Genomic DNA, 23,615 nt, shown 5'->3' with positions numbered 1-23,615 from the left:
AGACCTATTGCAGGAGCAGATGCAGACGTTATGAACGTTTGGCTACCTCAATATGATGACTACTTGATAGTTTAGTACACCATGCTTAACGGCTTAGAATCGGGACTTCAAAGACGTTTTGAACGTCATGGACCATATGAGATGTTCCAGGAGTTGAAGTTAATATTTCAAGCAAATACCCGAGTTGAGAGATATGAAGTCTCCAACAAGTTCTATAGCTAAAAGATGGAGGAGAATAGCTCAAGCAGTGAGCATGTGCTCAGATTGTCTGGGTACTACAATTGCTTGAATCAAGTGGGAGTTAATCTTCCAGATAAAATAGTGATTGACAGAATTCTCTAGTCACCATCACCAAGTTAGTAGAACTTCGTGATGAACTATAGTATGTAAGGGATGACGAAAGTAATTCCCGAGCTCTTCGTGATGCTGAAATCGATGAAGGTAGAAATCAAGAAAGAGCATCAAGTGTTGATGGTTAACAAGACCACTAGTTTCAAGAAAAGGGCAAAGGGATGGAAGGGGAACTTCAAGAAGAACGGCAAGCAAGTTGCTACTCAAGTGAAGAAGCCCAAGTCTGTACCTAAGCCTAAGACTAGGTGCTTCTACTGCAAAGGGACTAGTCACTGGAAGCGGAACTGCCCCAAGTATTTGGTGGATAAGAAGGATGACAAAAGTGAACAAAGGTATATTTGATATACAGATTATTGATGTGTATTTTACTAGTGTTCGTAGCAACCCCTCGGTATTTGATACTGGTTCAGTTGCTAAAGAGTAGTAACTCGAAACGGGTGTTGCATAATGAACATAAACTAGTTAAGGATGAAGTGACGATGTGTATTGGAAGTAGTTTCAAGATTGATAATCATCATCGCACACTCCCTATACTTTCGGGATTAGTGTTGAAACAAAATAAGTGTTATTTGGTGTTTGCGTTGAGCATGAATATGATTTGATCATGTTTGTTGCAATACGGTTATTCATTTAAATTAGAGAATAATTGTTGTTCTGTTTACATGAATAAAACCTTCTATGGTCATACACCCAATAAAATGGTTTGTTGGATCTCGATCGTAGTGATACACATATTCATAATAATGAAGCCAAAAGATGCAAAGTTAATAATGATAGTGCAACTTATTTGTGGCACTGCCGTTTAGGTCATATTGGTGTAAAGTGCATGAAGAAACTCCATACTGATGGGATTTTGGAATCACTTGATTATGAATCACTTGATGCTTGCGAACCATGCCTCATGGGCAAGATGACTAAAACGCCGTTCTCCGGAACTATAGAGAGAGCAACAGATTTGTTGGAAATCATACATACAGATGTATGTGGTCCGATGAATATTGAGGCTCGTAGCAGGTATCATTATTTTCTGACCTTCACAGATGATTTGAGCAGATATGGGTATATCTACTTAATGAAACAGAAGTCTGAAACATTTGAAATGTTCATATAATTTCAGAGTGAAGTGGAAAATCATCGTAACAAGAAAATAAAGTTTCTACGATCTGATCGTGGAGAAGAGTATTTGAGTTACGAGTTTGGTCTTCAGTAAAAACAATGTGAAATAGTTTCACTACTCACGCCACCTGGAACACCACAGTGTAATGGTGTGTCCGAACATCGTAACCGTACTTTATTAGATATGGTGCGATATATGATGTCTCTTATCGATCTACCACTATCGTTTTGGGGTTATGCATTAGAGACAGCTGCATTCACGTTAAAAAAAGGGCACCATCTAAATCCGTTTGAGACGACACCGTATGAACTGTGGTTTGGCAAGAAACCAAAGTTGTCATTTCTTAAAGTTTGGGGTTGCGATGCTTATAAGAAAAAGTTTCATCCTGATAAGCTCAAACCCAAATCGGAGAAATGTGTCTTCATAGGATACCCAAAGGAGACAGTTGGGTACACCTTCTATCACAGATCCGAAGGCAAGACATTCGTTGCTAAGAATGGATCCTTTCTAGAGAAGGAGTTTCTCTCGAAAGAAGTGAGTGGGAGGAAAGTAGAACTTGATGAGGTAATTGTACCTGCTTCCTTATTGGAAAGTAGTTCATCGCAGAAACCAGTTTCTGTGACGCCTATACCAATTAGTGAGGAAGTTAATGATGATGATCATGGAACTTCAGATCAAGTTATTACTGAACCTCGTAGGTCAACCAGAGTAAGATCCGCACCAGAGTGGTACGGTAATCCTGTTCTGGAGGTTATGTTACTAGACCATGACGAACCTACTAACTATGAAGAAGCGATGGTGAGCCCAGATTTCGCAAAATGGCTTGAGGCCATGAAATCTGAGATGAGATCCATGTATGAGAACAAAGTATGGACTTTGAATTACTTGCCCAATGATCGGTGAGCCATTGAGATTAAATGGATCTTCAAGAGGAAGACGGACGCTGATAGTAGTGTTACTATCTACAAAGCTAGAATTGTCGCAAAAAGGTTTTCGACAAGTTTAAGGTGTTGACTACGATGAGAGTTTCTCACTCGTATCTATGCTTAAGTCTGTCCGAATCATGTTAGCAATTGCCGCATTTTATGAAATCTGGCAAATGGATAAACAAAACTGCATTCCTTAATGGATTTATTAAAGAAGAGTTGTATATGATGCAACCAGAAGGTTTTGTCAATCCTAAAGGTGCTAACAAAATATGCAAGCTCCAGCGATCCATCTATGGACTGGTGCAAGCATCTCGGAGTTGGAATATACGCTTTGATAAGTTGATCAAAGGATATAGTTTTATACAGACTTGCGGTGAAGCCTGTATTACAAGAAAGTGAGTGGGAGCACTACAACATTTCTGATAAGTATATGTGAATGACATATTGTTGATCGGAAATAATGTAGAATTATTCTGCAAAGCATAAAGGAGTGTTTGAAAGGAGTTTTTCAAAGAAAGACCTCGGTGAAGCTGCTTACATATTGAGCATCAAGATCTATAGAGATAGATCAAGACGCTTGATAAGTTTTTTCAATGAGTACATACCTTGACAAGATTTTGAAGTAGTTCAAAATGGAACAGTCAAAGAAAGAGTTCTTGCCTGTGTTACAAGGTGTGAAATTGAGTAAGACTCAAAGCCCGACCACGGCAGAAGATAGAAAGAGAATGAAAGTCATTCCCTATGCCTCGGCCATAGGTTCTATAAAGTATGCCATGCTGTGTACCAGATCTATTGTATACCCTACACTGATTTTGGCAAGGGAGTACAATAGTGATCTATGAGTAGATCACTGGACAACGGTCAAAATTATCCTTAGTGGAATAAGGAAATATTTCTCGGTTATGGAGGTGACAAAAGGTTCGTCGTAAAGAGTTACGTCGATGCAAGTTTTGGCACAGATCTGGATGACTCTAAGTCTCGATCTAGATACATATTGAAAGTTGGAGCAATTAGCTAGAGTAGCTCCATGCAAAGCATTGTAGACATAGAAATTTGCAAAATACTTACGGATCTGAATGTAGCAGACCTGTTGAACTAAACTTCTCTCACAAGCAAAACATGATCACAACTTAGTACTCTTTGGGTGTTAATCACATAGCGATGTGAACTAGATTATTGACTCTAGTAAACCCTTTGGGTGTTGGTCACATGACGATGTGAACTATGGGTGTTAATCACATCTTGATGTGAGCTATTGATGTTAAATCACATGGCGATGTGAACTAGATTATTGACTCTAGTGCAAGTGGGAGACTGAAGAAATATGCCCTAGAGGCAATAATAAAGTTATTATTTATTTCCTTATTTCATGATAAATGTTTATTATTCATGCTAGAATTGTATTAACCGGAAACTTGATACATGTGTGAATACATAGACAAACATAGTGTCACTAGTATGCCTCTACTTGACTAGCTCGTTAATCAAAGATGGTTGAGTTTCCTAGCCATAGACATGAGTTGTCATTTGATTAACGGGATCACATCATTAGGAGAATGATGTGATTGACTTGACCCATTCCGTTAGCTTAGCACACGATCATTTAGTATGTCGCTATTGCTTTCTTCATGACTTATACATGTTCCTATGACTATGAGATTATGCAACTCCCGTTTACCGGAGGAACACTTTGTGTGCTACCAAACGTCACAACGTAACTGGGTGATTATAAAGGTGCTCTACAGGTGTCTCCGAAGGTACTTGTTGGGTTGGCGTATTTCGAGATTATGATTTGTCACTCCGATTGTCGGAGAGGTATCTCTGGGCCCTCTCGGTAATGCACATCACTATAAGCCTTGCAAGCATTGTAACTAATGAGTTACTTGCAGGATGATGTATTACGGAACGAGTAAAGAGACTTGCCGGTAACGAGATTGAAATAGGTATTGAGATACCGACGATCGAATCTCGGGCAAGTAACATACCGATGACAAAGGGAACAATGTATGTTGTTATGCGGTCTGACCTATAAAGATCTTCGTAGAATATGTGGGAGCCAATATGAGCATCCAGGTTCCGCTATTGATTATTGACCGGAGACGTGTCTCGGTCATGTCTACATAGTTCTCGAACCCGTAGGGTCCGCACGCTTAAAGTTAGATGACAGTTATATTATGAGTTTATATGTTTTGATGTACCGAAGGAGTTCGGAGTCCCGGATGAGATCAGGGACATGACGAGGCCTCTCGAAATGGTCGAGACGTAAAGATCGATATATTGGACGACTATATTCGGACTTCGGAAAGGTTCCGAGTGATTCGGGTATTTTTCGGAGTACCGGAGAGTTACGGGAATTCGTATTGGGCCTTAATGGGCCATACGGGAAAGGAGAGAAAGGCCCCAAAGGGTGGCCGCACCCCTCCCCATGGACTAGTCCGAATTGGACTAGGGAGAGGGGGCGCCCCCTTCCTTCCTTCTCCTTCTCCCTTCCCTTTTCCTACTCCAACAAGGAAAGGAGGAGTCCTACTCCCGGTGGGAGTAGGACTCCCCCCTTGGCGCGCCCTCCTCCTTGGCCGGCCGCCTCCCCCTTGCTCCTTTATATACGGGGGCAGGGGGCACCCCATAGACACAACAATTGATCTATTGATCTCTTAGCCGTGTGCGGTGCCCCCCTATCGTAGCGGTGTTTAGGCGAAGCCCTGCGTCGGTAGAAAATCATCATCGTCACCACGCCGTCGTGCTGACGGAACTCTCCCTCAAAGCTCGGCTGGATCGGAGTACGAGGGACGTCATCGAGCTGAACGTGTGCTGAACTCGGAGGTGCCGTGCGTTCGGTACTTGATCGGTCGGATCGTGAAGACGTACGACTACATCAACCGCGTTGTGCTAACGCTTTCGCTTTCGGTTTACGAGGGTACGTGGACAACACTCTCCCCTCTCGTTGCTATGCATCACCATGATCTTGCGTGTGCATAGGAATTTTTTTGAAATTACTACGTTCCCCAACACCCAGATGTCAGGAAAACACTAGGAGGAAGCATTTTATTTTTCCATACGCTGACATGGTGGGCCCTAATGTCATCCTCTCCACGTACTTCTGGCGATTCCTGTTGTTTGTTGACCATGTTGACAACGTGAGAGGGCGGCGCTGCAGCGAGCGCACCAAAGCGCGCGGAGGACGACGGCGAGGCCTCGGACGTCGGCGTTAACGATTTAGGAGACGGTGGGGCGGCGATGCGTGCGCTGAGGCGCAGCCAGCCGTGGGAGGCGGAAGCAGGCGGCCCCGCTGGCGCTGGTTGGTTTTGGCGGCTGGAGGAAGACAGGACTGAAGAAACATGAGAGACTGTAAAAGCAGCAGGAGTACTTAACAACCTTAACTGAAACCATCAGGGGCACTTAACAACCATAGCTGAAAGCAGTATGAGTACTTATACAAGTTCAACCATACAAAGCACGCCTCGAATAGTGCTACTTTGCCTACAGTTAACCAAGGGTGAGGCCGCCAAGCCCCAGGACAAGGCCCAGGCGCCACCCCGCGCATCCACAACCTTCTGAAAGCGGCTTCATCTTGCAATGTGGTCAATAAACATGATATTCGCTTTAGATCCATGGAAAAGCAGGAACATAATCTTCTGTCCTATTCTCCAAGATGGACGGGCCTTCATTATTTGAGACCACCCATGAATAAGTATCTTTTCACCTCCAAGGGGAATGGAGTAGGTCGACATAAACATCATGTTGTGACCAAGCGCAAGTCTGACCCGACCATGGTCAGGCATCTGTATAGGAACAATAGAACTAGGCAGTTTCTGTTTCAAGAAGATCACAGCTGTAAAACTGTGTATAAGCAATAGTTTATGAACAACATATATAACAGAAAATAGCTCGTACCATAAGTTTCTCGACACAGTTGGACCTGTTCAACGAGTGCAGTAGTGGCACACATATCCCACGTGGTCTTCCACCATTGAAACGCCCCACAAGGACCTCAGGACGATCAATAAAGTGTAGGAACTTGTGGATGTCGTCCCAGTCAACTTCAGTACCATCGGTAACAACCGAGTTGTTACAGAATAACAAACAAGCAGCCTGCTTAACTCTGAAAAACCTACACGTGCCACCAATTATAAGAAAATATTAGTTAGAAGTAGCATCTTCGTGAGAGATTCGTTGCTACTTCTAAAGTTAAATTGTGATCAGTTAGACAGAATTGGTGGATTAAGAAGTAATCGATGCAACAAGTAAGAACCAGATACAAAACTAACATGGATGAACAATTGGAACAACGTCGGGGTGGAAGATCACAGTGAAGATGAGACCAGGTTCTGCTAATTCCATCAACATTCGTGCGCCAACTTTTAGTCCGTAACACTTGAGAAAGTTTATCCAAGTTCGGCCATAAAAAAAGCAGCAATCTTCTTGGTTCATGAACCCAACTCGAAACTTATATCCATGACTTGTCTTCACTGTTACCATTAAACTGGTGTATTCAGTTATGGCAAGGCCGAGCATCTTGAGTACATGTGTTCTGGCAGAGCAAGGAATGCACCGCAGGAAAAATAATATGAGAACACAATGTATTCCCTATATCCAAATCTAGAAATACTTTCCTCCTTCACGTCAGTGTTGACCATGGTACTAGTACCTTTTATCCAAATATAGCAATCCAAATTTCCAAATTAGTCGACATCATGTTCAAAAAAACCCACCCTCCCGGATAGAAAAGAGGATTCTAGGAACATACTATGCACGTTTTAAAATCCTGTGTTAGGATGAGAAGGAACAAGTGTGGCGTCTCGCCGAGGGCGCAGAAACCTGTAGGGTCCTCGCACTTTGGGCACTGCAAATGAAACACACTAGATTCAGTAGGAAGAAAAATGCATCAACGGCGGCGACTGCCATCCTAGGAGTACCCGCGACCAAGGGACTTGGATTTATCGGGGATGGATGAAGAATTCGTACCAGTTTCTCCATGAGAAAACCCTATGCAATCGCCGAGCGGGGGTTTTCTCTGAACAAGCAGACAAGGGAGAAGGGATTCAGGCCGAGTGAAATATTGCCGCTTCGTCCGTCCAGCTACTGCTAAAGCTGGAAAGGTGGGGATTTTTGTGATTTGACGGCTCATTGGGCATTAATGCGGCGCTACGACCGGGGTGTGCCTACCGTGCAGTTGTGCACTCTAATTTGGTGCATGTGGCATGTGGACCCCATTGCCGGATGCCCCACATATTAGCGCAAGGAATTAGAAAGACATGAGTAACTAGTTATTACACATAAATATATTTTTGACAGAGTTTTTTTTAACACGGTATAGACGAGTTTGTGATGATGGTGTGCCTGTCATCCTGCAATAGAGTCTGTCCAATTTATATCTGACGGATAGGAAGGAAACTATGGCAATTTTGCAAAAAGGTACCCACACACCTCTCCGCATTTGCAAATAAGGCCTTCCCTCGTTCATCCTTTTCTCTCACAAGATAAAATACTCATACAAATGCATCTTGATGTTACGTGCAACGCACGGGCGTTATGGGGGTTCAGCTGAGAAATACTGAGACAGGCTCACGGTTCTGGACTTTGGGCCATTGGCTGGTGGGCCTGCATGTTTGGGGGCCCATGTGTTCTACCTCAACGCTTTTCATATTGCAAGCGGTCGGTACGGCGCTGGTTTTAGATGCTGTCACAAGGCGAATACACAAAATTGAATAAAGCACAACAACTGTTGGAATGAAATCAAACGACAGTTCCTAACCAGCAATCAGAGTTGCAATTCTATCAATGATACTGTCGTAGTACTTATACACACATGACAGTTGTTTCACCATGCCAGAGTATTACATCAAAATCTCTCGGCGGATAGATCAGTTCGGCAGTACTGAAGAATTTCAAAGTTGATTTGGACAAGCTCTCCTTGCCGAGAAAGTTTGATTTTGACATCATCCCCTACCGCAAGATATGATTTAGATTTGAACCTTGACCATCCTTTAGCATCAATCATCATGCGACCATCCTTTGTACTTACGGTATATTGAGCAGGTTCATTCACACCAAGGCTGCGCATGGTAAGAGAAACTTGGCCGCTGTCGCCCGGATTGTTGAACGACTCCCTCGTCGCTCTAGGAATTCTCTGTTTGCAAACAAGAAGACATACCCAAACAGTTAGATCAACACAGTGAATCATGCAAAACAACATGGAAATAAAAAAGAATGAAACACTTGGGTGGCCAATGCTTACCAAGAAGGTGGACATGTCGGTTTTTGTAAGGACTTTGGTATATGAAGTGCAAACTGCAGCCCAGTCTGTTGCCGGTGCAACTGCTCGTTCGGTTGCCGCTGCTCGGGCCGGAGCAGATGCAAGTGCAAGTGTTGGTGCAGGTGCCGAAGCCGCTGCTGCTGCCGGAGATGGTGCTCCTTGTAGAGCTGGTGCCGGTGTCAGAGCAGGTGCCGGTGTCGATGCCCGATCCTCCGGTAGATCAGCCTGATCCGCTGACGCGGTCGGTGCCCAATCCTCAGCTGGATCAGACTGAGTTGCTGCCGCTGTCAGTGCTAGAGCAACTGACGATGCTCGATCCGTTGCTGAAGGTGGTACCGATGTGCGAGACAGCGACGATCGTGTCTGGTCTGGTATGATCAGCTTTCTAACTTGACTAGGCTTCGTGACCGTGATCCAGTTTTTTCTTCATTTCTTTTAAACGCGAGAAGGACTAATTGTGGCATTTTTGTTAAACCAAACTGCAGTTCATCATAGGGATTCAGCTTGTACTCAGAAAACAGACTGATCCAATTTTTTCCAGTAATATAAGTGATGGACAGTGCCTTCATTACTGACACGACATAAGAAGTGAAACCTGCAAAAATAGCCATCGTAGAGCAAAGCAAGCGGTTTATTCTGTGATGAATGTCACATGGCAAAACCTGCATCGTAAAATTGCAGGAAAAGAAAGAAAACATGCATTAAATCAATAAGATTTACTTGATGTGACATGAGTGAATCCTTACCAGGAAATCTCTATGTTGAAGTACTAAACAGAAGATTGATCGTCCAACTACGGGTGGCATGCAGGGGCCCCGCCTACTCCCACAAGCAGGACAGTCCAAAGGTCGTGACAAATCGTATGGACCGAACATCCATGGGACTGGAAATCCTGGTGGGTGCGATAAACCCTGCAATGCATACAGATATTGGAGTGTAACCATAATTGATAAACCGTCCTCACAAAAAAGATGATCTGGATACTTCAAAATATACAGACTGAATTGAGTGGACAGACATTAACATAGACCGTTCTCAGGACTGACCACACACCAAAAGCGGCAGTACTAATAAACAATACAGGGTTCACAAACACAAATCAAGTACTGAACAATAGTACTTACTACAGACAAGCAAAGTTGCACTAATTAAACTCTGCAGACTATTCTTGCCACCGACCTACGGGATGAACCCCGCATAACTGACTAGGCCATGGACTTCGTGAGAGATGTCTACATGCACCATCACCATCTTGTCAACCTTGGAGAACCTAACAGAGTGGTCTTTCCACTCATAAACATGATCATGAAGACAGGCCGCATCAGATTTGTTGGGAAGCTTTACAAGAACCACACCCTTCGTAATCGAAGGCACAACCAGGAAATTGTTGTGGTCAAGTACAGACTCGAGAACACGCCTGACAACAATGCTACAGGAAAACACTAGTTCAGGACACGTGGCGACCAGGACACAACAGCTGGATAGTTTAGCAGTAGAACTCATCCTCAGGTCTTCCAGTTCACACAGCATGACTTTGAGAACTTCATCTCCACCACGGACCTGGTTCTAATTCAAACAGAAACCATATTTTATTACTACCTCCATTCAGAAATATAAGATGATTTTCGATATTATACTCCATATATGACTACATATACGCACAGAAATGAGTGAACAAAGACACTAGAACATGTCTTCAAAGGCATGAGAGCAGAGGGATTACTTGCAATATCCATAACACAAGTTACTGAGGCAAATATACCCTCTTCAAAGGTAGCATTGATGTTCATAAAGTACTCCCTCCGTCCCAAAATTCTTGTCTTAGATTTGTCTAGATATAGATGTATCAAGTCAGATTTTAGTATTAGATACATCCGTATCTAGACAAATCTAAGACAAGAAATTTGGGACAGAGGGAGTAGTTGAAAGTAATCTATAAGAAATCAGTGTCAACCTCTCGCATGTTTTGGTCAAAAGAGGAATTTACAACCGTCATTTGGCACACAAAAATCACATGCAAGATCACCCAGAAAGTTGTACTACTAGTACTAGTACTGCGTGTTAGATGAAAAAACACGATCAAGATCGAGAAAAAGATCGTCAAGAAGAGATATTACCTGGACTTGCTTAATGAGGGATCCCGGAGAGGGGGGCTTGGACAGGGCGATGGCTTTGAGCTTGTCTGCGGTAGTCTCGGCGGGGTGCTTGCGCTTCTTCGTACCATGAGCCTCGACGGTTTTGGCCAGAGTCATAGACATTACTTCGGCCGGTGCTCCAGCGTCCATCAAGAAACTGTCAAATAGAAATAAAAGAAAAGAAACCATAATCACAAACCCAAAAGAAGAAAAGAGAGGGAGTTATAGGATCAGTCTCGGGGTTGCAAGACTGGGCCTTGGCCAGAATCAACACCATTGATGCGCTCACCTTTCCTTCTTTGGGAGAGAAGAACAATGGCAGAAGCAGGTCGGGGTTTTCTTGAAGAAATGAGGAACAAGATGAGGGAGAAGCGAGGGTTGGGTAGAGAGGAAGCTGAGAGAGAAGAGTGAAATGATGGTTGCTTCGTCCGTCCAACTTACTGCTGGAAAGGAGGGGGTTTTGTGATTTGACGGCTCATTGGGCATTACTGCGGCGCTTCGATCGGGGTAGTCTACCGTCACTCTACTACGGAGTAATTTAGTGCATGGCTGGTGGACCCCGATGCTGGCTGTCCCACACGTCGGCGAAAGTGAGTAATTTAGTGCATGGCTGGAGGAGGATCCGCACGGTAGAGCGTGTCCACTATTTTTCTGAAGAAAAAAATGATTACAGCAAGCGTTTCCACTCTTACGACGGAGGAGTGCGAAACACGACAGCCACTTGAACATACACAGTGCTCCTACTACTAGGCATGTGCAGTGGTTCATACGTCAGTACTACATAATCTTGTTGCTAGTGTAGTAAGATATGACGACGACAAATGATGTTGTGCGCATGTCAACTATATGAACAGTAATGTAGTAACATAGTACCGCTTTCTCGACTGTCCGGTCGAGAATGAACGGTGAGATCAATGTTAACAGAACTAGGTCTACAGCGCACGGAGAGTACGGTGCTACAGTACTCCACGAAACATGAACCATATGAAGCACGAATAGTGTTAGGCAGGGTGTATGAAGGGTGCACGGGATGGGAGCAAAAGTTCCCTTCTCGACCCACTTTTGGGTGTTTGGCAGAGTGCATGAAGGGTGCATGAGTCCACACTAGTAGGTTAACACAAATACACGAAGAGGAAACAACTACTCCGTCTAGGTGTGTAAGTCATCTTACGTTGTGCACTGCGACCAAGGCGGAGAGGAAAACGAGAAAACTTAATGTCTTTTTGCTAATTAATAGCATTGCATGCAATGAACTAACCACTGCATGTCATGTTTATTAGTCTCAAGTCATTGAAAGCATGCACGGCCCACGTCTCTTAATGGTTGATATGTCACAAAACAAGAAACAGGGAGGGAGTTAATGTACCGTGCCTAAGTGTTTTGGGATTATTTTGTTTTCGTAAGTGACTTACACACTATATTGAGATGAGAATGCAACCAAACACACCCACACACTTTGTGCTACAGTGACTGATCTGCACCATTTGAGTTTGATCCAACGGTCAAGTTGCGCCGAGACATGGACATGCCCATGCAGAGGGCGCCTAAACACCACCAAAGTCCCTCTGCTTCTCGAGGCGCACGACGTTGGTGATGCAGGGGGAGAAACGGCTGAAAGGCAATGCAATCTACGGGAAGGCGGAGGGAGCCAGCCGAGGAGCGGGGAATCTTTTGGTTTTCACCATGGTAAAACACCAGTCGACGACTTCTCACATCAAGGAGCAGTGGGTTTTACAGGCGGAGTCATCGTGACTAATTGCTGCCGCGCCTGCTCCCGCCAATCAAAAAATTGAAAATCCTGCCGCGCCTGCTCCCGTCAATCAAAAAATTTAAAAATCCTGCCGCACTCAAACACCAGAGCAACGCCGCGGTGGATGTTTAAATTTGCCTATCGGCAAGTAGATAAAAAAAGGGGTGAAAAAACAAATGTGGCGCCGGCCTAGCTAATCGGTCGAACTAGCCCAACTAGCTAGCCACCGTGCTTCACTGATGTACTCGGCGGGAAAAGTGGTCTTTCGTGATTTGACGACTCATTTATTTACTTGCTTCTGCGAAAACGCGCGGTAGGGCGTCCCACGTCAGGAAGAATATATGCGTGCACCACCCGGGAGGACCCCGAAACCGCGCGGTAGGGTGTGCCATGTCTCACACGGAGGGAAACTGTGCGTGTAAAAATTTACCTCGGGACCCAGCCAGTCGGTCGAAAACACCCCACTAGCCACATAGCTTCATCATGCTAACATGGCACGGAGGATAGGTGTGGTTAGCTCCGTCTCGACCAGCCACAACGTCTCTTGTTCTAGGCGATTCTTCTATTTTCCAAGTTTTTTTAGTTGTATAACACCTCGGCAAGCTAGCGCCGCTCTTCGTGTGTGCCCATGCAAAGGTTAGACGATGGAGAGAAGAGAGAGATCGCAGACCTGGGACCCAGCAGTGAGTCAACGGTCATGCACGTGTAGACGAGGCACTCCCTCTACTCTACTCAACATAATACTGTATAAAATCAAGTTATGGGACAAAGCCAACAACCGTTGTTGTTTCACGCTATCGACTTACGCTTTGTAGTCCAGGTTGCCAGTTCGAATCTCGTCTTTCAGATTTGTTAGTTTTAGGTCCAAATTTGATTAATGACAAGTGGGACCCCCGTGTGTTGTTCCGATATTTCTGTGTAGGATGGTTTTTTTAACAAACACTTTGCACGGTTAGACAAGTAACGCCACAAGTTACACGTATTTTGCAAGTTTACAAACAAAAATGACAGCGGCATAGAATATCACATCCACCCCGCAGCTTAGATGCTATGGTGATACGAGTTTTTACACCGTTGGAAGTGAGATCCAATGGCTTGGGAGTAGTCTTTGTAATTATGCGCAATTTCCAAACTCTCCAAAGGTTTTTTTGCAAATAAAACATTCAGGCCTCGTGTGTGCCGCTGCATCTTGGATCCAACGGCTCCCCGTTGCTCATATTAGGTGCTCCCCGTAGCTTAATTACCCGCTACGGTGATATGAGCATCTAGGTCGTATGATCAGTGATCAGATGGCACATGCGTAGTACTTGTACTTTCTGCGCAATTCCCAAACTCTCTCAGCCGTATATTGCAAAAACATTCAAACCTCCTACTGTGGGCCGTTAGATCTCCGTGAACTCGTATCACCATAGAATCTACGGTGCGGGAGCACCTCATATTCTCCTGTGCGAGAAAACATAAGGTGCTCTCGCAGCTTGGATGCTACGGTGATACGAGCTTCGAGGTCGTTTGATCTGAGATCCAATGGCATCTGAGTAGTCTTTGTGCTTGTAAGCAGTGGCCGAACTCTTTGGGGGCTTTTCTGGAAAAAACCATTCGAACCACCGAGGAGGCGTTGGGTCACAAATCCAACGGCTCCGAAGAGCTTGTATCACCAAAGCATCTAAGGTGTGGTAGCACATGATATTCTTACATATAGGAGAATATGATGTCCTCCTTCATCTTAGATGCTACGGTGATACGAGGTTCGAGGTCGTTGCATATGGGATCCAAGGGCATCTGAGTAGTTTTTGTACAAATTGTGTGCAATTATCAAACTCATAAAGGTTTCCTGTAAAAATATTAAGACATCATGTGAGCTGCTATATCTTAGATCTACAAGCTCCAAGCAACTCGTATCGGCATATAGCATCTAAGGTATGGGGGCACATGATATTCTCCCGGGGAGGAGGGGTGGGGGTGCACAACCAATCGGTGGTTGGGAGGGTGGGGACAAATATAATCTAAACAACCCTAAACAAAGCTTCACAATGTTATCTAAGGTCGAGGGGGTGACCCCCGACAATCATAGCTCCGCCTAATTAAACACAACATTTGCATGTACTGTAGTACTAGACTTAATATTCCTGTTTCAGTTTCATGTTCGTTTTAAATATTGAATTAAGGACCATGCATGTCTTACATTTTACTCCCTTCGTTCCTAAATATTAGTCTTTTTAGAGATTTCAAGTGGACTGGCACATACGGATGTATATAGACATATTTTAGATTGTAGATTCACTCATTTTGCTCCGTATGTAGTCGCTTGTTGAAATCTCTAAAAGACTAATATTTAGGAACAGAAGGAGTATTTTTGAATTCGTGTCATACATGCATGGTTCGGAAAAATAGATGCACTATACTTATTGGATTGTTGTTGTGTTCGTGTGTGGGTGTCATTTGCATTGAAAAACTTAGCAGGGATACCATGAAATGTGAAATCCACGTTGAGATCACTATATCACAAACTCACTCTAATTCAACAACTCGTCATAAATCAATTACCACGTTGAGATTAGTATTTGCAAGGAAAATACGGGCATTGTAATACACATAGATTCGTTCGGCAACTTAAAAGGTTCCTTTCGTATTCTCGAATGGTAGGACCCAACGGCGTACCAGCCAGACCTTGGCTCGTGTTGATCCTAAAAAATAAAAAATAAAAAACCGGGCTCGTGTCCTTCTGGTGGCGTGCGTGGTATGCACATTAGGCAACCCCAACCAGTCGAGCCTCCGCGTTTCGAGTCGAAATATCTGGCGGCCAGAATTCCAGCCCTAGGAAATTCCCCTCATGTCCCCGGTCCATAATGACTACCGATGAACAACGGAGGGATGCTTTAGTAACTAGACAACGTTGTGTTAAAAAAAGTAACTAGACAACGTTACCTACCGTGCCGAGCACGGTTCAATTCCCTCGGTCGCCGCTCGCCAAGGTCACCCGTCAACTGCATTGCTTAGTAGTAGTACTACTACTACACCAGGATGAGCACATAATTGAGCCCGTTTGTTCGTGCATAGTACTTGAGTTAATATATCAGGCAATGCACTGGTACGGAGGGATTATCCTTTTGCTCTGCATATATAACTTGTCTGAAGTCTAACTAAGCAAAATGTTTGACCAAATCCTTTCTTAAGAAATACAACAGGACAGATGTATGGCTTGAAAATTTATTGCATGATGCAGGTTATGATATTGTTTCGAATCCTGGATCTTAAATTTCAGAAAATCCAAAAGTGACCATAAATTCTTGAAACTGAGCATGGTCACGTGATATGGCACAAATATTACTTCGTAATTTTTTCTTCAATTTGAGACAAGCTGCTTATGACAAGTTGCACAAATGAAGAGCCAAGGTATTTTGGAACAAAGACCTGTCACGTTAAGGCGAACGCTTTCACTATTGAAACCGTGGGCGTTTACGTGCCGCCACGAGTCCCGCTTCTCATCGGCAGGTGCCGTCCGAGCAAGCGTGTGAGTCGACGGGAGGCGTGCGAGCAGACCGCTGCGCCGGCTGACAGGGAGGCGTGCGAGCAGACCGCTGTGCAGGCTCACCGGGAGGCGAGCCCTTTGACCAGGCTCCGCCGCCCACCTTCGTCCCAACTGCTCCCACTTTTAATGTCGCCGGCGCCGCAGTTTAAAATCAACCCCGCACTACCCGGTATCGCTACAATCTTCTCTCTTCCTCTCCGATTCTCCTGTCGTCTACCTCCAACCAGCCTGACCTAAACGTACGCCATGCCGCATCACGATGGTCTGCCCTTAGTCTTCCAGTTTCCTGAGGAAGACACCCAGCCGGAGTCTCAAGAACATAAGGCGCTTTGGGACGAGCTTGAACTGGCCTTGCGGGAAGACGCCGCGCCTGTCCCCGCTCCCGTTCCGGCTCCCGTCGCCCCGACTGCGCCAGCGCCCATCCCCGTGGCATTGATGGGCTGGGAGCCGCACATTGTCGCCGAGCTTGATGCCACGGGGTTCCACGAGGTCCCCGCCGACTTTCACGCGCCCGTGCACCTGCCAGCGCATGCGCCTGCGCGTGCACTGACGCGCACGCCCGTGCCAGTGCCAGTGCACCTGCCAGCGCATGCGCCTGCGCGTGCACTGACGTGCGTGCCCGTGCCGGTGCCCATGCACACGAATGTCTCCGCCGCGCCGTTGACAGCGCCTATCCCCGCGTGGGTGCTAGTGCCCCCCTCAGCGGCATGGATGGCCGCCGTCGACCGCTTCCTTGCACCAACGCCAGTCGCCTCCTCCCGCCAGTTGGCTCGCTCCTGGAGACGAAGTCCAGAACATTGTGGCCTTCCTTGAAGCTAGGGCCAACGTCCACGAGTACGCCAACAACGGAACAAGACGCTGCCGTCGCCATCGATCAGTGGCCCGACGACACACAGAGCACGAGAGAGGAGCCGCTTCCCACCGCAAGACGCCCCCGCCGCCGCCGCGTAATCTAAATTTGCCATGAAAAACGTTCGGATTGCCATGCTTAAAATCTGAACGTTTATCATTTCCGTTTATTTTAGATCGATCGTCGTATAATTTAAAGTTGGAGTCAGACTGAATGAAATCTATGGTTTGATCGATTGAATGTTCTGCTAGAGCCGCATCAAATTAAATATAAAAGGTCATCAAGCCACATGTATTCCTTGTCATCCAACGACCTAGACTGCTTCAATGTCGAGCGATCAACACGTTTAGCGTGCAGTTAATTTCATGCCAAAAATAGTGCTAATCACATAATAACACGCAAATAATATCCAACTTAATATTCGCATGCACTTAATATACTTCCAAATTAACGTGCATTGCACGTACACACTGACTAGTGCTGCTAGCACGTGAAACTGGTGTCGTAACTTATGAATGCGTCCAGATATGGTCAACGGCAACATCGCCCGCGGGTTCTTCGTGTATGCCCGTGCGTCTAAACGCAGAAGGGGAGGAGAGAGAGAGCACACATGGAACCCACCAGTAAGTGAAAGCGAATAGTACTAAAAATAATATTACATGTTATCAATTAAATAGGATGTGGTAATATAAAAACATTATGTGAACAAAGGGAGGTACAACAAACATTGCTGTTCGGCTTGAAGGCCCTGGTCGCATGTTCGATCCTCGTCCTTTATTTTTTAATTTGTATATGGGTCCAAATTTGTTTCATGACATGTGGGCCCCTCGGTGTGTAGTTTGTAGCACTTTAATTTGTGGGTCCAAATTTGTTCCATTTCAAGTGGACTATCGGTGTGTAATTTTGTAGCTTATTTATAATAATTAAAGAGAACAACAGAGTTTTTTGCAATAATACCATGGTGCGACGTTGAAGCCGAGAAAGGACGTGCGAGAGAGCGATGACCGAGCCAGAGGGAAATGTTGCAACGGTGTTTCGAGTAGTTGTGGGCCGAATGCTACGAAAATATAATCTAAACCAACCGGAATAAATGCCTACACAAATTAATCCAAGGTTGGAGTGCCCCTCGCAATGTAAATAGCTCCGGCTTTGCGAGGGATGGAGAGGTACCTTTAATGAGTGGAAGATACGGCGTGAGAAAGCGAGGTTAATCGAGAGACATATACATAGAGAGACAAAGTGAGTGTGGTCCGACATTCATGGAACAAATATATATGCTCTGGAGAGATATTGTCCGATCGAGCTTTTGGCAAGGGTGAGGGTCGTAAGATAGAGCTTGAGAGATGATCCAGTCACAGATGTGTAGATATATTTTGTGCATGGGAGGAAGCAAGGTCGATCGATCACATAGGGTCATCGTGCGATCGAAATAGGGAGACGGGTTGGACAGAGTGACCTAGATAGACAATGTGCGTGAGAGAGTATACAATGTGAATAAGTCGAATTGGGCTCAAACATGGTGGTATATCGTTTTTGTCCGAGAAAGAGCGAGGTCAATCGAGACATACAAAGAGAGAGAGAGAGAGAGGAGAGAGAGAGGAGAGAGAGAGCGTGGCCCGCCATGAGGTCGAAAGAGTGGGGGCGGCTTCGATGGACTGACCTAGATAGACAATCTGTGTGAGAGAGTATAGAGTGTGTCGATCGAGGCCCGAACAGGGAGATATATCATTTGTGTGTGAAAGAAAACGAGGTTAAACGAGACTCAGATAAAGAGAGCGAGATTGAGCGAGTGTGGCCCGCCGTGCGGAAGAAAGAGTGAGACAGTCTCGAGGGAGTGACCTAGATAGACAACGTGCGTGCGTGCGCACGAGAGGTTGGGGGGCTAGATAGGCAATGCATGTATTTAGCGCGAGAGGGTGAGAGGGAGAGGGAGAGAGAGAGCTCGGCATGGGGTGCAATGGCGGGTGTGTGAGGTAAATACATTTCGTAACAGAGTGGAAAAAGGGGGTTGTGTAGTTGAGAGAGTTAGAGATCGAAACATGGAGAGAAAGAATGGATGTGTGTTGGAAACCGATAGCTTCCTAAGGTGGTTAGGAGAGGAAGATTGACCGATACAGGAAGTATGTAGCGTGTGTGCGGGGGGGGGGGGGGCTAAAAACAACATTTGAATGTAGATAGTACGAGACTTAATATCGATGTTTCAATTCGGTGTACATTGTAAGATTTGAACTGAGGACCATGCATATGGGTAATTATTTCGAATTCGTGCCATACTAGGTTTCGAAAAGTTGACATTGACTCGATTTGTTGTGCTATTTTGTAGGTCATATGTTTGAATCCATCCAAAAGTTTTCTCACTACCATGGTGTTCATCATATACATATGAATTTGTATTAAAAAAGTAGCGTGGATACAGTGAAATGCGAAATCCACATTAGAATTGGATATTGCTATGTGACACACACTCTAATTCAAATAACTAATTATGTGACACACACTCTAATCCACGTTAGCGTGGATACCGTTTCGATTTTTTTCAAATAACTCCTCATTAATTAATTTATAGTATCTCGTTTCGAATGACTAATTATTGCAAGGAAAACACGGGCATGGTAATACATACAGATTCGTTTGCAAATGAAAGAAGATTCGTTTGCATTCTCAAATGTAGGCGCACCAGGGTCGTGTCGTGGTGGTCGCGTGTGTCGGACGGACGCGTAGCACCCAGCCACCCACCCCCAAAAAAAGGACGACGAAAAAATAAGTTCGCGCTTCCATGTTTCGGATTGAAATATCTGGCGGCCCCAATTCCAGCCCTGCAAAATCTCCCTTCTCCACCGTCCCCTTCCGCGCCCAGATTGCTCAAATCCCTAATTCGCCGCCAACCCAAGCAAAGTTCGAATCGCCCCTCGTCTCGTCTCTTTCCCCACCTCTGTGCCAGACGACGACGACGAAGATGACGGTCGCGCTTCACCACCGCACCGGAGCTACCTCATCTACGCCCTCGTCCACCGCACCGGGTGGTCCACCGACAACGTCGGCCGCCGCAACCGACGTGCCTCACAGACACCGACTTCCACCGCATCAGGTGCGCTTCACCGACGCCGTCTCCCAGCTCACCGGGGCTACTTCACCGAGCACATCGTCGCGCCTCCGCCCCCCGAGGCCGCTGGGGCTTCACCAACGGTCTCGTCCACCGCATCGTAGCGCTCCGCTGCCACTCAAGATCTGCATCCGTGCGCGGCCAGCCAACGCCAGCGCATCACCCTCAACGGCTCTGAAGTGACCCGCACTCTAGCTAGGCGAGCATGCCCAAACGCCGGCCCGAACTAGGTATCCACACATCACTCCCTTGTGCACTGTTCCGACGATGTTTGGATATCCTTTCACTGCTCTCTTAGCTTACACGCCTATCCAACTCTGACTTTAACTCTTATTTCTTCTGGAGATATCATCTGAAACAAGCAAATCCATTTTTTAGCGAAGCATGACGGCGCTACGGGATCTGGTACACATCCTGCACACCCGTATAACCTTGTAAGTATCTGTCCTCCGGTACAACAGCAAGGTCGATTCCTCTTATTTGATCAGCCATTCGCCGTGTCAAAAATGCAGAGGGGGATGCAAGGAGCACAAGGCCTGCACATCCAAGCAAGTGGTAACATGGACTTGTACATGGAACATCCCAAGCGCAAGCAGAGCTGCAGTGAGCCTGTACAACGAGCTAGCGTAAGTCCCTGCATTTCATTTAATTCGTACTGGCATTCGTGTATGATTTGTGTGCAGTGGCGGATCCACGAATTCAAGTTACCAGGGGCGAACATTTAACTTAAAAAATACGAAGGCACTTGCACTCCGGAAATCAACATAACTTGAGAAATGTGAAGCTACATGCACTTTGAAAACCAGCTAATGATCCAAAGTAGTTCAGATTATAAACACTAAATGATGCAAGCACCAAAAAACACAAAATGCAACATGGTGTACAAGGACTACAAACATGGTCTGTACCTGCTTGAATTATTCGTTCTCTGGCTGAAAATATCGAAGTGTAATTGCACCTATAACCAGTGCGCAAACTGCATATCAATATATCTATCCTGCACAAGTATGCCAATAGTTTCAAACAACAGATTAGAAAAGTATTTATGCTACGTTGTCATGATACGGGGACTTTCTGGTAGATGGCCTCGACGTTTCCTCAAGCCATGAAAATGCACTATAATTTGCTTGTCATCAATGCCTGCAAATCTCTATGTCTCTCTCAACATAGCAGATCATCATTAGACACTAAATCCTTCAATGGGAGCTTGCAAAATGCTTGCATTAGATGCCTCATTAGACACTATATGTTCATCACCAGGAGCATGTAAAATGTTTGCATCAAATCCTTCATTAGCAGTCTGTTCATTAGACACTTCAGGCTCAAGAACAACATGAGCTTGGATGTTTGCACCGGAAACTTGATTAGATACATCAGATTCAGTCAGTTCAGTATTGATTGGGGGAGTTATAAAATAAGTAGAAATTGGTTTCATTTTCTCATAGATTCCCTACATACAAGCAGTTTTACAACACCGTCAGGTTTAACTATTGGCCAGAAATTGAAGAGTTGAATTAGATATAATCAGGGATGTGATGTACCTGCTCGTTGCGCATGCTACTCTTGCAAGCTGCGACTGTCCGTTTGCGCAAGCTCGATGCCATGCCCGTGCTGCCGCCGCTGCCTCCCACGCAGGCTACACCCAGGGTTGGATCTTCATCTTCTTGTCCTTCCGTTCGCTTGAAGCCCGGCGACCGCCCTCCAACGAGGGCGCGAGGAAGTGCTGTGTCGGTCTGTCCAGCGGCGGCTAGGTTAGGAGCGAACCAGACTGGAGGCTGGAGCGGATGAATTGGGATTTTTCCTGCTGTCGATCGATATGGGAGGCGCTCGTTTGGGCCGCGAGCCTGCTATAGGGCCTGCCTTGCACTTATGTTATTGGCCTATCCAAATTGAAACATTTTTCTTCATTTTTTACATTGCCTGCTCGTGCGTTGGGACGAACAAAACTAGCCTGGGCCAACCTGGACGACTCAAACTAGGTGCACACTTTCGAGCCACCCGAGGCGGCCGCCCATACCAGCCCCTATGGTGGCGTCGCCCCTTTTTGCGTGTATGATAGGGGTAGTGAAAAATATTCCAGTGGCGCTTTTGATTTACCCACAGAATGGTTGAATTGCTTGTTTCTATGAACTGAGTTCGCCAATAATGTGAAGGATGCCAGTCTTTTCATCCTATTGTAGATTGCTTAGATCTCGATATGCCAAAAGTAATCGCATGAAATATACAGTAAAAGCCAGTGTGATGTGTGTGGCTACAACTAGTCTGACTACACGTCCTCATATAACATATCAAGGACGCACCATCTTACCAGATTAACCATTCGACTTACCAATGCAGTGTGGGAAGAAAGAAGTATTGGGACTGCGTATCCAAGCAATTGATGCCATGGACTCCTTCGTACAACCTTGTAAGCGAAAAAGAAGTTGCAGTGTGCCTGTACAAAGAACTAGCGTAAGTTCAGTTACCTGCTTCTCGGAATTTTAGTTAGCCACTTATTGCAAAATTGTTCAATTACGTTGCTTGGCTTAATTTAGTTTGCTACTGATTACATAATGCCACAGCCTGTTAATCCTATTATAGACTGCACCTATCTATGTGTTTGATACTTACTGTTAAGAATTACCTGTTTGCCTGAACTTAAATAGCTACTTGTTTGTTTAACTGCTTTGCTGCTGCAACAACGGGTTACAATGATGTTAATAACTACTTTTCAGCATCGAATTGAAACTCTTTAATTCCTTGTTTGTTTAACTGGTTTGCTGTTATAACTCCCAGTTGAGATGTTTTGCTAACTTCAACTTTTCTGAATCCAATCGGAACTTTAATGGCAAAACAGGTTAGCCCAAGATCAAAGAGCGAGGTCCCCATGGACGTTGTATCATCCCACAGCAGTGGCACCGGCCCAATCGTGCATTATGAATTGCCAACTGCTGATGCTCTAGAGGCTAAACTAGTGGTAGAAAGAGATTCTGCTTCTGCACTTAGAGATGAAGTTGACATGTTGAGGAAGCAAACAGCACAATCAGTAGCAGTACTCAAGACAACCATTAAATATTTGGTGGATTTCAAAACGAAGCAAGCTGAGACTGACCACATTGTTAAGGTCCTGAAGGAAAAAAGGAAATTAAATTCCCACTTGGTAAATCATAGGTGAAATGTTCTTTCCATCGTTGAATAACCTTTGTGTTGTTTGTTCATGTAATCAATCAAACCATTTGTTTTAGAGATCATGTAATAATTGTTTTTTTTTGTTTTTTGGTTTGTAATTTTATTTGAGCACAAGTCTGTATTAATTGATAAGACTCGGAGACATTTCATTTTGATTGCTGTGCCAGACCTACAAATATGCCAATCGGGCTGAATGTGCATTCAGCAATAATAGTAGTATAGATGGACCATAAGTGGCACGCATCGGAAAGGGCCAAGATGCTGTAGTAGCTTGGCTAAAAAAGGATGCTGTTGTAGCAAAGAAAAGTACAGCGGCCTGGCTTATGTATGTTAGTTGATATTATTGATCCATATACTCTATAAGTGTTTATATGTCTGTTAGTTCTGTACATTCTTGGTTGATTCACTCGGTATTTGAATCTTGATACAT

The sequence above is a fragment of the Triticum aestivum genome, chromosome 7D (assembly GCF_018294505.1).
Source record: "Triticum aestivum cultivar Chinese Spring chromosome 7D, IWGSC CS RefSeq v2.1, whole genome shotgun sequence".
NCBI lineage: Eukaryota > Viridiplantae > Streptophyta > Magnoliopsida > Poales > Poaceae > Triticum > Triticum aestivum.
This window is presented reverse-complemented; position numbering follows the sequence as displayed.